Source organism: Gavialis gangeticus, unplaced genomic scaffold (genome assembly GCF_001723915.1).
Source record: "Gavialis gangeticus isolate Ggan-Ray unplaced genomic scaffold, GavGan_comp1, whole genome shotgun sequence".
NCBI lineage: Eukaryota > Metazoa > Chordata > Crocodylia > Gavialidae > Gavialis > Gavialis gangeticus.
Window position 1 is genome coordinate 2235618 of NW_017729015.1, and position 13706 is coordinate 2249323.

Here is a 13706-nt window from a genome sequence, read left to right on the forward strand (position 1 = left end):
TGCACACCACTCTTCCATACACACTTCTGTATGCTCTTTCTCATGCATGCTTCCATACATATTACAATGTCTCTCATCATCCAGCTGATTTCTTGTAAGTAACGTAACCACCCTAACTCCTGAATTCAAAGGAGTGGAGGAAAAGCAAAGGGTTAGGTTCTGTTGTGCTGACTCCTGTGCACATCCAGCTTTCCTCCTCACATCTTGGGGGCAGGTACGAAGCAGCTGGCAGGACAGGAGTTGGGGGCTGGAGGGGGAGGGATCTGGCAGAAGCTTGCCCTCAGTAACACAGTTTCCCAGTATGTCTTTGCACTAGAGGTGGGCCCCAGACCCACAATCCAGATCAGATCCAGTATGCATGCCCCATGCATCAATGACCATTGAGCTGTCACAACGTAGTACAATAGCAGCATTTGCCTGGGACGGAAACATTGCTGCAAAGAAGTGTGAGACGCCCCTGAGCCAGGGAAGTGAGGTATGGAGATATTCCTGCCCTGTTTGTTGCTTATGAATTACCCAGAGCCAGGCTCTGACCTGCTTTGACTGGGCCAGCTGCTTGAAGTTACTGGCTGGACAACTGAGGAACTACAGGCCATCCCAGCTGCTTGTGAATTGCTATTGGCAATGTATGGGCAGTCACCTAAGTCACCTGCTCTTATTTATGCTCTTGAATGGATGCACCTCAAGGCCAAAAAAAGCTTTTGAGAAGGCTGACTTAACCTTTGTGGTATGCAAATAAATATTCACCTGGGCGGCACCCTACATCTTCTTCCACAAATATTTCTATGGCACTGGTTGACTGATGTGAGTGCCAGTGCAAAAGGGAATAAAAGGCAGTGACTAGGGAGCTGTGTCTGAGTCACAGTACTGCTGGGGGTGCAGCCAGACACAGCTCCTATTCAGGACTGGTTCAGAAGGTTCTGCTAATTTTATGCATGCTTTTTATACATGCCAGGGAACCAGACACCTAGATAAGGAGTGCAGAGGCCTCCAGCCCAATTGGTTGGCTGTGTCTGGTGTGCCCCAACCATTCCAGCTGGCTGATTCCAGGGCAAGGATGCTCCAGAGGCTAGCATGAGCATGGACTGATGTGGGGTGGGGGAAGAGGGAGGAGTTGTTAGTGGGGATTAAGGACCCAGCAGAGTTGGGGAGGGAGAGGGAGGAAGTGTGTTTGAGGGAGTCAGGATGGGGATTGGCAACATGGGACTCCCAGGTACCTGGCAGCAGCAAGCCAGAGCTGCACTTTCATCTGACCGTGTTTGGAAGGCAGACAGCAGGCTTCAGGTATTGGGGGGCAGGCTCTGCTAGTAGGAGCTGGGGGTCAAAGGGGGAAGCGAGGAGGGTGGAAGGGGGTGGTCCATATTATCAGGTGCTCAGGGCTTGGCTTGATTCTTACTCCCATGTTGCTGTTTCTGACATTAGTGTCAGTCTCCACATGGAGCCACTCCTGGCTTATCCTGTAGAGAGAACATCATCATCATGCCTGAGAATGGGGTCTTTCCAGTGGCCTGTGTGCAGGGGGTTGGTTGTATCAGTGCAATGTCCATGTTATAGACTTTCCCTGTGGCACTTACAAGTTCCCTTTTTGGCAGCTATAGCAGAGAGGCCAAACCCCAAATGAGTGGTGGAGACTGACTGCCCCATGATTTCACCTGGCCAGGGCGGAGGCTGAAACAATGAGCTTGCCTTTATGATGCTCCTGTCCTAAGGGGGTGAGGTGTTCATTATCCACGGCAGTCAGAGCCTTTGAGGAGTCCCTGTCTGGCTAAATCTAGTGCTTCTTGGAGAGTCCACACTGCTTCTGTAGTGAACCAGGACTTGGAAGCAGGTGGCCTTATCCTATGGCTGCTGCTCAGGCCTGTGCTCAGCCCAGGGAAGCTCTCCTTCAGCTGTGACAGGTGTGGCCATGAGGGGACCAAGGTGCTGGAGCCTTCTAATGACCCAAGGTTCTCTGTGTTTTGTTGTCTCTGCAGAACTCGATACGGCACAACCTGTCCCTGCACACCAGGTTCATCCGTGTGCAGAACGAGGGCACTGGCAAGAGCTCCTGGTGGATGCTGAACCCTGAGGGGGGCAAGACTGGTAAGACGCCTCGCCGGCGGGCAGTGTCCATGGACAACAACAGCAAGTTCCTGAGGATCAAAGGGAAAGCCAGCAAGAAGAAGCAACTCCAGGCCACGCAGGAGCGTGGGGAAGACAGCCCATCCTCCCAGCAGGCCAAGTGGTCTGAGAGTCCTGCATCCCACGCCAGTGATGAGTACGATGCCTGGGCCGACTTCCGGACACGGGCCAATTCCTCGGCCAGCACAATGAGTGGGCGCCTCTCACCGATTATGGCCAACCATGAGCCAGATGACCTGGAGGACGATGATGGGACACCATCCTCCCCACTGATGTACCCCAGTCCATCCAGCACCATGTCTCCCTCCCTGAATACCAGGTGCTCTGTGGAGCTGCCCCGGCTGACTGACTTAACTGGCACCATTAACCTGAATGAGGGCCTCGGGGAGAGCCTCTTGGATGACTTGCAGGACAACTACAGCATGAGCCCTTCCCAGCAGCTCCCCTCAGGAGCCCTCAGACAGAGAAGCTCCAGCTTCACCTTCAACTCCAAGTGCTCAACCATGGGGGCTGCCACCAACACATACTGTGGGACTATCTATAGCCAGCCAGCCATGAACTTGATGCGGCGTCTGCCCATGCAGACCATCCAGGAGAACAAGCAAGCCACCTTCTCACCCGTCAGCTCATACAGGAATGCCTCACTGCAGGACCTGCTGTCCTCCATCTCCTACACGCACAAAGAGAGCATGGCCCAGGGTGACCTGCCCATGTCTCAAGCCAGCACCATGGTGCAGTCCCGCAGCCACAGACACAATGCCCTTATGTGTGGAGGTGGGGATCAGGGCTTAGCCTCTTACCCTGCCCATTCTGCCTCCCTAATGAAGAACAACACTTTGTATCACCCGTCACCAGCCAGTCACCATCCTGCTGTCAACAACAGTGCCTTACCTAATCCTGTCAGCCTTATGAGCTTGCCTAGTGACACATGCAGCATGGCAGCCATGCCCCATCATGGGCATCTCCATTCCTACGCTAATAACCAAGGGGCACATGTGAGCTTGCTGGATTCCCTACAGGGCCCCTACCAAGGGGCCATTCACCCCCCGGTTTTGGGCCAAGACAGGTTCCCAGCAGACCTTGACCTGGACATGTTCAATGGCAGCTTGGAGTGTGATGTGGAGTCCATTATCCTTAATGACTTTATGGACAGTGATGAGATGGACTTTAACTTTGACTCGGCTCTTCCACCACAGAATGGTCTCAACATGCCCTCATTGCCCAGCGCCCCTCAACCCACCAATCAGAGCTGGGTGCCAGGGTGATGCTCACCCAGAATTTCTCCACCAAGCAGTCACAAGGGGAACATTGAAACAAACTCTTTTTTTTTTCTTTTCTCTTCTGCCTTTATTTGTTAAGACAGGCTAGAGCCATCCATTTAAACTTGAGATCAACACTAAACACAAACCATAGGTAAAACATCAGTACAGGCATAGGACACAGCCCCATCCATTTCCAGGTACAGTACTGCTGGGTGCTCCAGACAAGCCACCTCCAGAATCTGCTGGAGAGCTGCAACTCCCACACCAGCTTCTAGATCTCATGCTGTAAAAATAAGAGAGAGCAGGCAGGCATTGGTGCAAAGGGCAGCCTTATTCAATCCAGACTGGTTAGGCAGGTTCCCTAGCTCACTGCGCCATTTGTGAAGTTCCTTAGCAAGTCAGGCTGGGTGTCTGGGCCCAAAGGGATTTCCATTTGTTGGGAAAACCTTTCCAAATTGGCCCCGGTGGTGGCTCACCCCTTGCTGCCACTTTATTTGATTCCCCCTACTCTTCACATCTGCTAGCCTCGTGCTGGATTGGGGAGCCTGCTGTAGAAGTAGTGTCCTGTAGCAGGGTCCCTTGATCGGGTCCCCCCCACACCTTTAGAAGGGCTTGTTTTAATCTGAGCATTTTCAGACACTTAAGTACCAATTGCAAGTAAAATGATCTCCTCTACTCAAGGGAGGCTCACCACTTTAGCAAGACCCCTTGCTGTGTGTCATCTAAATGAGCTGCAGTCTGCAGCCCCTTCCACACACCAAGTCCATACCAAAATTGTGGATTTCCTTGTACTGCTTAAAACATGTTTGGTTACCTGATGGCAAGCTGGTGAGCAAGGGAAAGCCTGTGAACTGTGTAGATCTAGCAGCTGGTACAGCATGTTGGCAGCACCCACGCACATGGGGCCTGCTCCAAAGTTGGCTTCTGGCTTCTGATCTCAGCCAACTTTGTGGATGGCCACATTTTCAGCCTTGGTGCCTGCAAGAAAAACACCAATAACTGGCAAGTTGTCTGTATATTGCACATGTGTGCACACGCAAAGCAGGTGCTTATCCATGGTTGCACACTCAAATGCCTGTTCTTCGGGCCCACTGTACTGTGCCAGGAGCTGGCCCTGTGTTGGGTGCTCTGCTAGCCTGGCCCCTCTACTCCAGACTGGCTGGGAGGAGGTCAAAGATAGGGGCTTATTTATTTGATTTCATGCACTCTCTTGCCATGGAATAATAATGTGGTTCGAAAAGCAGCTAGAGGAGAGCTCTGCTGAGAACTGCCTTCTGCTCTCAGACCGGTGACAGGGTAAATGAATGGACACAGACATTGTGGGTTCATATCAGGAGTCTGCTCCAGCCACAGTGTTGAGATCTGGAGGTGGGACTAGCTCAGGGGGTCTTGGCTCTGGAAGCATTTCAAAACTTGGGTCTGGATTGCAATGCGAAATGGCTCCAGAATTGGGGCAGCTCCGCTCCAGGGTCCCCAGCTTCTCTATGTCCCCTGGGAAGGGGCTTAGGGTTCTAATGTTCCTACTGCCATCCTGCACTTTAGTATTGTGCCCCTGGGTTTTCACATTAGTTTAACCTATGTTCCCATTCCTGCCCCATGGGTTACTGTGCTGGGTCTGGGCAGGTTGCCATGAAGCTTGAACCTGGGGACTGCCAGCGTATGGCAGTGAGTGAGAGAGAGAGGCAGGTGCTCACCAATCTCAGAAGCCCCCAAGGTAAAATATTGGGTTCTAACAATGTGAGCCCAAGGGAGGGACTGCTTTGCACCTGGGCAAATGCTGCCATGGGCACAGGACACCTGAGCTGGCCCAGTAGGTGACAGCAGTTCAAAGATCACTGGGATGCTAAGCAGGGGATCAGCTTTCATGGGGAGGGGAGGGTCCTCCTCACATTCAGCAAGAATGGTGCCAGCCCAGGGCCTCTGGACTGGCTCCCAGTGGGACTCTGAATGGGGCCAGCCAGCCTGATAAAGGCTTAGCTGGGGGGAAGGCAGCAGTGATGCTGCTGGAGCTGGGCACTGAGGGTGCTGGTGACCAAATTCAAGCTGTGCAGAACTTCCAGCTTCCTGGGCAGTGCAGGCCTGAGCCTGGCCTGCCCAGAGCAGTGTCTAAGCACTGCAGGCAGCATCTGCCTCCATACTGAGTCAAAGTTACACCTGGTCCAAGTGTTGCAGCCTGAGCTTCCCCATGCAGTTCCCTGTGGTCCTAGCTCTGGTGCTGAGCTCCAAAATGAAATGGAGCTCCTGGCTCTGGTGCCCAGCTCCTGCAAACTCTGCTGAGGTTGGCTTTGGGTTTTCCAGTCCAGTTGACACTGAACCTGGCACAATCTGGGTGAGGCTGCTGGATCACCAAAGAGCCACGACCGTTAGATGCCAAGGTGGCGAAGTGCCTCATCATTAGGGGCCAGGGGCTCCCTGACTCCATGGGGCTGCCTGGCTGTAGCTATGATGAATCCTTCCCCATGGGCCTGTGTCCCCTTCAGTGTGGAAAGGACACTTTTGATCCAGGGGTCCAAGGCTTGTGATCTAGATTCAGGCTTACGTGGTTCTGAACAGACAGAGATCCATGGAGCTGAGTACAACAGGTGGGTTGGAGTCCTGACTCTGATGCCAGGGGAGGGCTGCCTTCCCTGGGGGATTGGTTCCCCTCCCCACCCTGAAGCTTGCCCTTCTTTCCCTCATGCATATCACTGGCTCTTCCATGAGTCCCCAAGGCTCCTCTAGGAACAGAGAAAGGATTCATTCATTACCAACTGATTATTTTTTTCAGTCCCATCCCTTTTCCATTCCCTTCTCCCTGCCCTCAGCATTATCTCATGTGCATCAAGGTCCAGGCAACATGTCCCAGTCGTGGCAGCTGCTTCTTGCCTGGGGAAAGGCAGTACCCCGTGGGTGGGCATATCCAGTTGTCCCCCTTACCCAGTGAGGTTCCATCTGGTACCCAAACTGCCCAACATGTTTGCAGTGGATAATCACAAGGAAACCCCATGTACCATTGATCACCTTTGCTCCAGGTACATAGCAGTCGTAGTCTATTTATAAAGACATTACAGGTTAATTAATTATGTTTACATTGTTTGATCATGTACAGAATTTAATATATTCTATGATATATAATCTTTCTTAAATGCTTTTTTTTAAAAAAAAAGTTACTATTTTGTTGAGAAAATTAATTCATTCATTTTATACATTCAGATTTCGTTTTCAGACACATTTGATTAGTCAAAAACAGAAATTAATAACAAGTGGTTACTTAATACCCTGCCGTGCACCCGGGGGGTGGGGTGGAGGTGCCAGGGACTGTCAGCTAGGAGGCTGGCATCTTTGACTGACCTCCTTGCCATGGTGATGCTGGAGACTGGGGGCTAGGGCCCCTTACAAGTGCTGTGAGCATTTGGGTGTGGCTGTGTCCTAACTGTCCTTCCATGCTTGGGACAAAAGGGAAGGGATCTAGTTTCTTCCAGACAGGTGATCTTCCAGACATGCATCTAACAGCACAATAGAGGGCAGAGGCATTCAGAGATATGCCACCTGCAGGTAGCATTATGGTCTCTGCTGACACTGGCCAGGCACTTGGGGCCTCTGGTTATTTTGTAGGAAGGCAGGTTGATGGATACAACTTTGGTGTATGGCCATTGGGTGGCTGGGCAGGCGGCATGGGTTGTCACAGTCCATGCCCAGTTTGGCTTTGCCTCAAGTTCTCTGTTCCTTTTGGACACTCTGATTTTTGCTTTTGCTGGTGGGGAGGGGGGCAGGGAGGAGAGGGGCAGCATGGGGAGAATCCGAAATACCGGAGGTAAACTCTACCCACCTGTCTGAACCTGGCTGCTGGGTAGCAGGCATCCTGACATTCAGCTAGCTTAGGTCTGTGGCCTGGCTCTGCCCTGTGCTGGTACAGTCTCACTAGGATGCTTGGAGCTGAGCATCAGGGACTTCATCCATTTTAGACTAGCCCCTGCTCCCTCCAAACCTCAGTTACTGCTTTCTACCCCTGCTACACACTTCCTAGAGTGCATTGCTGATGGGTGAGGGGAACATTTGAGCTTACACCTGGCAGTAAACTTTCCTCTTTGAGTAAAGGGGAAGAGGAACACGGAAGCCCCTGGCAGGTCTGGAGAGCCCCTTGGCCTCACTTGGTCCTGAGCCATCCTATAGCACTGAGAGGTAGCTGCATCAGCAGCGGGGCAGGGCAGTAGTAAGAGAAAAGACCCCTCTCCTGTGCCTCCCAGGCCTGCCATGCTCCTCCCTACTCATCCTGTCCTCCTTCCCTGCCCCGCAGTGTTTTTGACCTGGGAATCCACCCCCAGGCACGTCTTATTGCAAAGGTGTCTTTGTGGTTCGTGACCGTGGGGTTGTTGTGTGTGCGGTGGAGTCGTGTTGGTAAGCGTCGTGTATACCGTCATTGTGCAGTGCAAGGGGGGGCTGGGCAGTGGGTGGAGAGCTGGGCAGGTCATTTGGTCACCTGAGAGAGCCCAGTGATGCCTGAGTCTCCAGGGAACGACTTGCTCAGCTTCAGGTGTATGAGGGCGATGTTAGGTAGAGGGCTGGGACCAGCTGGAGTGGAAGCCAAAATGTAGCAATGGTTTAGAGGTGACTTCTGCAACACCTAGGGCAGGACAGACAGGTGGCCCCAGGAGACTGGAAGAGAGTGCAGCAGGCAAGATAGGGTAGGGCCCATGTGCATGGGGCTAGGACAGCTCAGGGATGGGGAAAGAAGAGATGTTGAGTGCCGTAGCATCAGGGATGCAGATGGGGGGAGGGTGAAAAAATGAAGGGTTGCTTCAGGAACAAAAATCCATCTCTGGGTTGGCCTTTCCCAAATTCTGTGGCCCATGCTCTCCAGGGTGGTCTGAGGCCATCTGTCTGCAGATTACACCCAGTACCTGAGGGTGGAAACTTGCTCCCTTTGGCAGAGCTGCAAGTCATTGGCCAAGGCTCCCCAGACTCAGCCAGTTTGCAAGCATCTCCCAACAACCTTCATAAGCAGGCAGTTATAAGGTGCTTCCTGGCTGGCCCCGAGCAGCCACACAGGCAGGGCCCAAAGTGGCCAGATGCTCTTACCCCCTGTTGACTGCAGGGAAGACCAGGTCTAGGAAGGTCATGAGCTGGCCATGCTGTCTTCTACAGCGTGCCTGACCAGAGGAGGCAACAACTATGCTTAGCCTGGACTAGTCCACTGCTCTCTGTCATGATGAGGACATGGCAGTTCTCTGCCCACAAGAGGCATTATCTGGCCATGGGATCAAGTCTGAACAACGGTTGTAGCATACCTGGAGCCAAGGAACCAGTTCTGCAGCCCCACATAGAAGACCCCCAGGAGCTTGGCTTTTAACATTGCGGGAAGCACAGGGAAGGGGCAAGTTGGGTCTTAGTTTTCACTGCTTTGAGTTGGAGAAATCTGTGGCTGATGTTCAAGTTTTATTTTAAATTCTCTCTCTGGAAATGACTTCTGGACCACAGGCTACAACCCCACCCTGTAGGAAGCTCCTCTTCTGGTCATGGCCATCCAGACCTTTGCCTGCCAGCTCATTCCAGTGAGGATGGAAGCCATGTCTGTCCCCCTCTGCCTAAGTACAGCTGTTCTGCCTAGAACTTCATACCCTGCTCTCCCAGATCAGCTCCCTTGGCTTCTGGTGGTCCCTGGCTGCAGTGACCCTGAACACTACCCCAGACTAGGAGCGATCTGGTAGAGGAGAAGGCTCTAAGGAGAAGGGAGGGTGCTCTGGAGTGACCGGCTCCAGCAGTTTGCTTTATACAGATGTTTTGGTTCATTCTTTCCCTCATATTTATAACTGTACAGACTTGGGGGGAGGGTTTCTGACAGGCTGTTATCTCTCACCGCACATATATTGTAGGCGATGTAACCTTCTTGATTGTGCTATTAGAGTTTGTGTATGTGGCAATGTAAAGAACTGTGTATAGTGCATTGTACAGCATATTTTCATGAATAAAATTGTTTTAAATATTACAGGCCTGGCTGTTGGCTTTAGTGTGTGTGTGTGTGTACATATATGTGCCTGGGTCTGCATGCATGTGTGGATATGTGCAGGCACACATATGCTTTCTGGTGCATGAGCATGAGAATGGATGGAGAAGGCAGCAAGAATGGTGACTCAGAGAGAGAGAGAGAGAGAGAGGGAGAGAGAGAGAGACATGGACAATGAAATGTTCCTCTATGACCCTTGGACTTATGGGATGATGAAAGACCAAATGGAGTTCAGAAGAAGAGCATGGCATGCAAATGCCCATCAGTTTAGATGGTCCTTCTGGGGTGATGGGATATTTCTCACCCCAGCTGTCATTGTTGTGAGATGGTCCAGGATGCAGAACATCAGAACTGGTCACTAGGAGACAAGAACAAATATGCTCAGATCTGCCACTGGCCTACCAGCAAGGCACTGGGGATGGAAAGTAGAGTCTCTAGCATTTTCAGGGCTGGGCTGGACCCAGGGTGATGGGCAACATGAAGACTCAGTAAATAACCTGTTTTGTAGAGAGGGCACTAGTACCTCTGTGGGGAAAAAGCAGTTGTCTGTGCCACAGCCATGCAAGGACATGAGAAAGCAGATGGTGTAGAGTAGTTGTGGCTGCGCATGTGAATGGCTCTGGGTCTCCATGTGATTGCTGTGCTGTTAGCAGGAGTCGTTCACTGAGAATGCAGCCCATTCCCAGTGACCCAGGCAGTCACCACTGTAGTATATCCCTGCCTGTCCTCCTCAGGCTGCCTCCACCCTGTGCCCCTTCTGCAGTTCAATACCACTAGCCCCCCTGCTATTCCAAGTATCTCCTGCCCTTTGATGCCAGAAGCCCTTCCCCCTTGTCATCATCCTCTTTCTAGCTAATGCTGTCCTACTCCAAGGTCCTCCTGCTCCCATGTGTAACTGCATCCTCTCTGCCACCTCCCAACTCTGAATGGTGGTCTGTGAGTGATGCCTTATGCCAGCCCTTGCCTAGGTGAAACTATCATTCTTTGGTGGCTAAATTTGCACTTGGGTGATTCATTTACACTCCAGCAGTGTGAGCCTTCACTTGCCAATGGCCTGTCCATACCAGCATTGAGCTCCCAAATGCAGAGCCCATGTTTGAAAAGTGGGCTTTTGACTATTTTTTAAAATAAGAAAATAACAATTTAAGTCACTATGCCATGCACCCTGTGACACCTGCTTCTGAGCTATGGGTAGTTGTATGACCCAAAGGCACTATTCTGCTCAGCTGGTCCAACTGGCTGCAGAGCAGGACCGTCACTCCATGATCTGTGTGTGACAGGAGCGCAAGTGCTTGTGGTTGAGGTACTGCATCTTCTCTTCATGTCAGTCTGTTTTTTTTAAAAACCTACCACCCTAGTCATAAAACAGCCTGTAAAACTGGATTATGTATTAAACCTATCACAGAGGCTAGAAACATGTACAAGAGAGTGAAAAAAAATATTTCTCCTGCATTATCTTGACATTTTTATTGATAACTATTTTTACTGACTTTTAACTTTTACTGATACTTCAGATAATTGATAGCCTATATCACAGCACTCACCCACTGCTCGCTGCCCACTGATGCCAACCTCCTCCTCTGTTAATATTCTTCTTCTCCACACTGCCCACCCCACCTTCCATTTCCAGGAATGCATGCAGGTATCAGAGCAAGAGCCTTTGAAACACCTGCCACTAAAGCTGCCTCCATATTCCCTGTTTAGTATCCCTTCCAGTCATCCAGATCCCTGCAATATTCCCATTGTGGGATAACCTTTTTTCAGCTTTTGCAAGACATTTTCAAAATCTCCTAAGTGATTTGGGAACATAATTCTCATTTTCAGAAGTGACTTACACTTCTGAGGCTAGATCTTGAGGAACCTATTTGTCTTTCTAAATGTAGAGAAGGGCCTTGAGAGAGTTATACAAGCATCTGAGCTAAATAGGCTCCTAAGGGCTAGATTTTTAAAGTATCCAGGCACCTAAAGTAGCAAATCGGTGCTTGGTAGGGTTTTTAAAACACCCAAGTGATTTGGGTGATACATTCCTATTGGAAGCAGTAGTTAATTCCACCATACATTTGCCTGCCTGTCCAGCTACCAAAATACTCTGGATCATTGCTCTGAAGGCATTTGTAAAAGTGGGAATTAGGCTTCCAAATCCATTTTGAAAATGTTCTCATTGGATCTCTTGCCCAACAAGAATATTTTGTGGGAAAGACTGAGGGGTAAATACCCTAGCCCCAGACGTTCTGAATGCAAGGAGAATTTACAGATTGATTTTCCATAGGTATAACTAAGTGACCCAGGTACCTGCTAAAAGGTAGAGCTACAAAGCTAGAATTTGGAAGGGAAATTGTTCTTGTGGACAAGAAGGGACACAGAATGCTCTAAGGGAAATTGGTTCTAAGGTTTGAGGGTATCATGCTTTGCACATGTAGTATAGAGGCTACAGATTTTTTGGTTCACTCCTCCTATTCTAAGCCTAGGAAGACTACATAGCGGGCATGTCTACACATGCATTAACATGCTTTATTTAATGTGCATTAAATCCAGTACTTCATTGTGCGCATTAGTTTGTCTAAATGCACATTAACTAAAGAACATGGAGCACATCTACACATGCGCTTTAATGCACAATAGCTTATTTTAATGCATAATAAAGCATCAAAAAAATGTGCTTTTAATTTAATGTGCATTAAAATAGGCTAATGCGCATTAAAGCATCACTTAAAAAGAGTTTGCTTTAGTTAATTCGCATTAAGCCAGGCTAATGCACATGTTCCTAGTATCTCACAATGGAGGATGTGTCTACACATGTGCTTTAATGCACATTAGCCTTTTAATACACATTAAAGTGCAATTTTAATGCACATTAAAGTGTCACTAAGGGCATTTTTACACATGCTTAGGCTGTGGCACCAGGCACTTTTAATTAGTGAGCTGTGCAAATTAAAAGTGATTGCATATCACATGTATCAGTGGCACAGTATGTCCCTGCACTGAGAAAATGGTGGCTGTGAGCTTTGAACTAAAGCACATCAAATGTGTTTTTGTTCAAAGCACACTACTGGCATTTTCTCAGCGTGGAAGTGTGCTGAACCGCTGATACACATGATATGCAAGGCTGCCAGAGCACATTAACTTATGCGCTCCAGCAGACTTGATTAATCAAGGCTGCTCTGACTTGCTGGATTTCCAGTGCATTGGAGCAGGGTCCCCACATGTATGTAAATGCCCTAAAAACTGTGTTATTTAGTTAATGTACATTAAAATAGGCTAATCATTGCTTAATAATCATGAGCATTAGTTAATGTTATTTAATTAATGTGCATTAAAATAGGTTAATTATCACTTAATAATCATGAGCATCTATACACATGCTCCAGGGTTGGAGGGAGGGGGCACTTTAATTAGAGCATCTGAGAGCCACTCTAATTAAAGTGCCCACAGCATCATGTGTATTCAGCGTCCCATGCTTCAAAATGGTGGTGGGGGCACTTCAACTAAAGCTCGTTTGACGAGATTTGCTTAAAGCACCCCGTCACCATTTTGAAACGCGGGGATGCTGAATGCACGTGATGCAGAGCCTTCTGGAGTGCGCTAATTAACATGCTCCAGCAGACTTGTAGCATGTGTCAGAGCACAGGTCCATTGTGTATAAGTGTCCCTTGCTCTTTAGTTAATGTGCATTAAGTCAGGCTAATATGCATTTTCCTAGTACCTTACAATGGAAGTACTAGATGTAATGTGCATTAACTAAAGTGTGTTAATGCATGTGTAGATGTGCCTGGAAGGGGCCTATACACGTGCAGCAAGGCTGCTCTCATGCACTGTAATTAATGTGTTGGAGCAGACTCTATTTATTGATCAAGCCTGCTAGAATGTGGTTATTACTGTGCTCCAGCAGACAACAGCATCATGTGTATCAGTATCCCCATGCTTTAGTTAAAGTGCCCCCATCACCATTTTTCAGCATGGAGATGCTGATACACGTGATGCTCCAGGCACTTTAATTACAGAAGCTCTCAGAGCTGCTCTAATTAAAGCTCCCCCCTGCCCAATCCCAGAGCACATTTATAAACACTTGGAGGTACTAGATTTAATGCACATTAACTAAAACACATTAATGCATGTGTAGGCAGGACAAAGTCTAAGGTCTACAAGTCCCTGGGTGCATCTACATGAGATGCTGACTGTGTAGTAGGGCTGTGTGAAGCTTCGGGTGGTGATTCGACTTGGAGGAGATTCGGAGCAATTTGGTGGCCAAATCTCCAAATCCAAATCAAATTGGGGACCAATTTAAAGGTCTGAATTGATTCAAAGCTCTCCAAATCTTTGGAAAAGCCCCCCAACCCCCC

The 13706-nt window shown here is 49.4% G+C and overlaps 1 pseudogene; it reads left to right on the top strand.

Annotated features, from left to right (window-relative positions):
• The first annotated feature begins 373 nt into the window (after positions 1 to 373).
• LOC109293907 lies at positions 374 to 9348 on the top strand (annotated as a pseudogene).
• The last annotated feature ends 4358 nt before the right edge of the window (positions 9349 to 13706 follow it).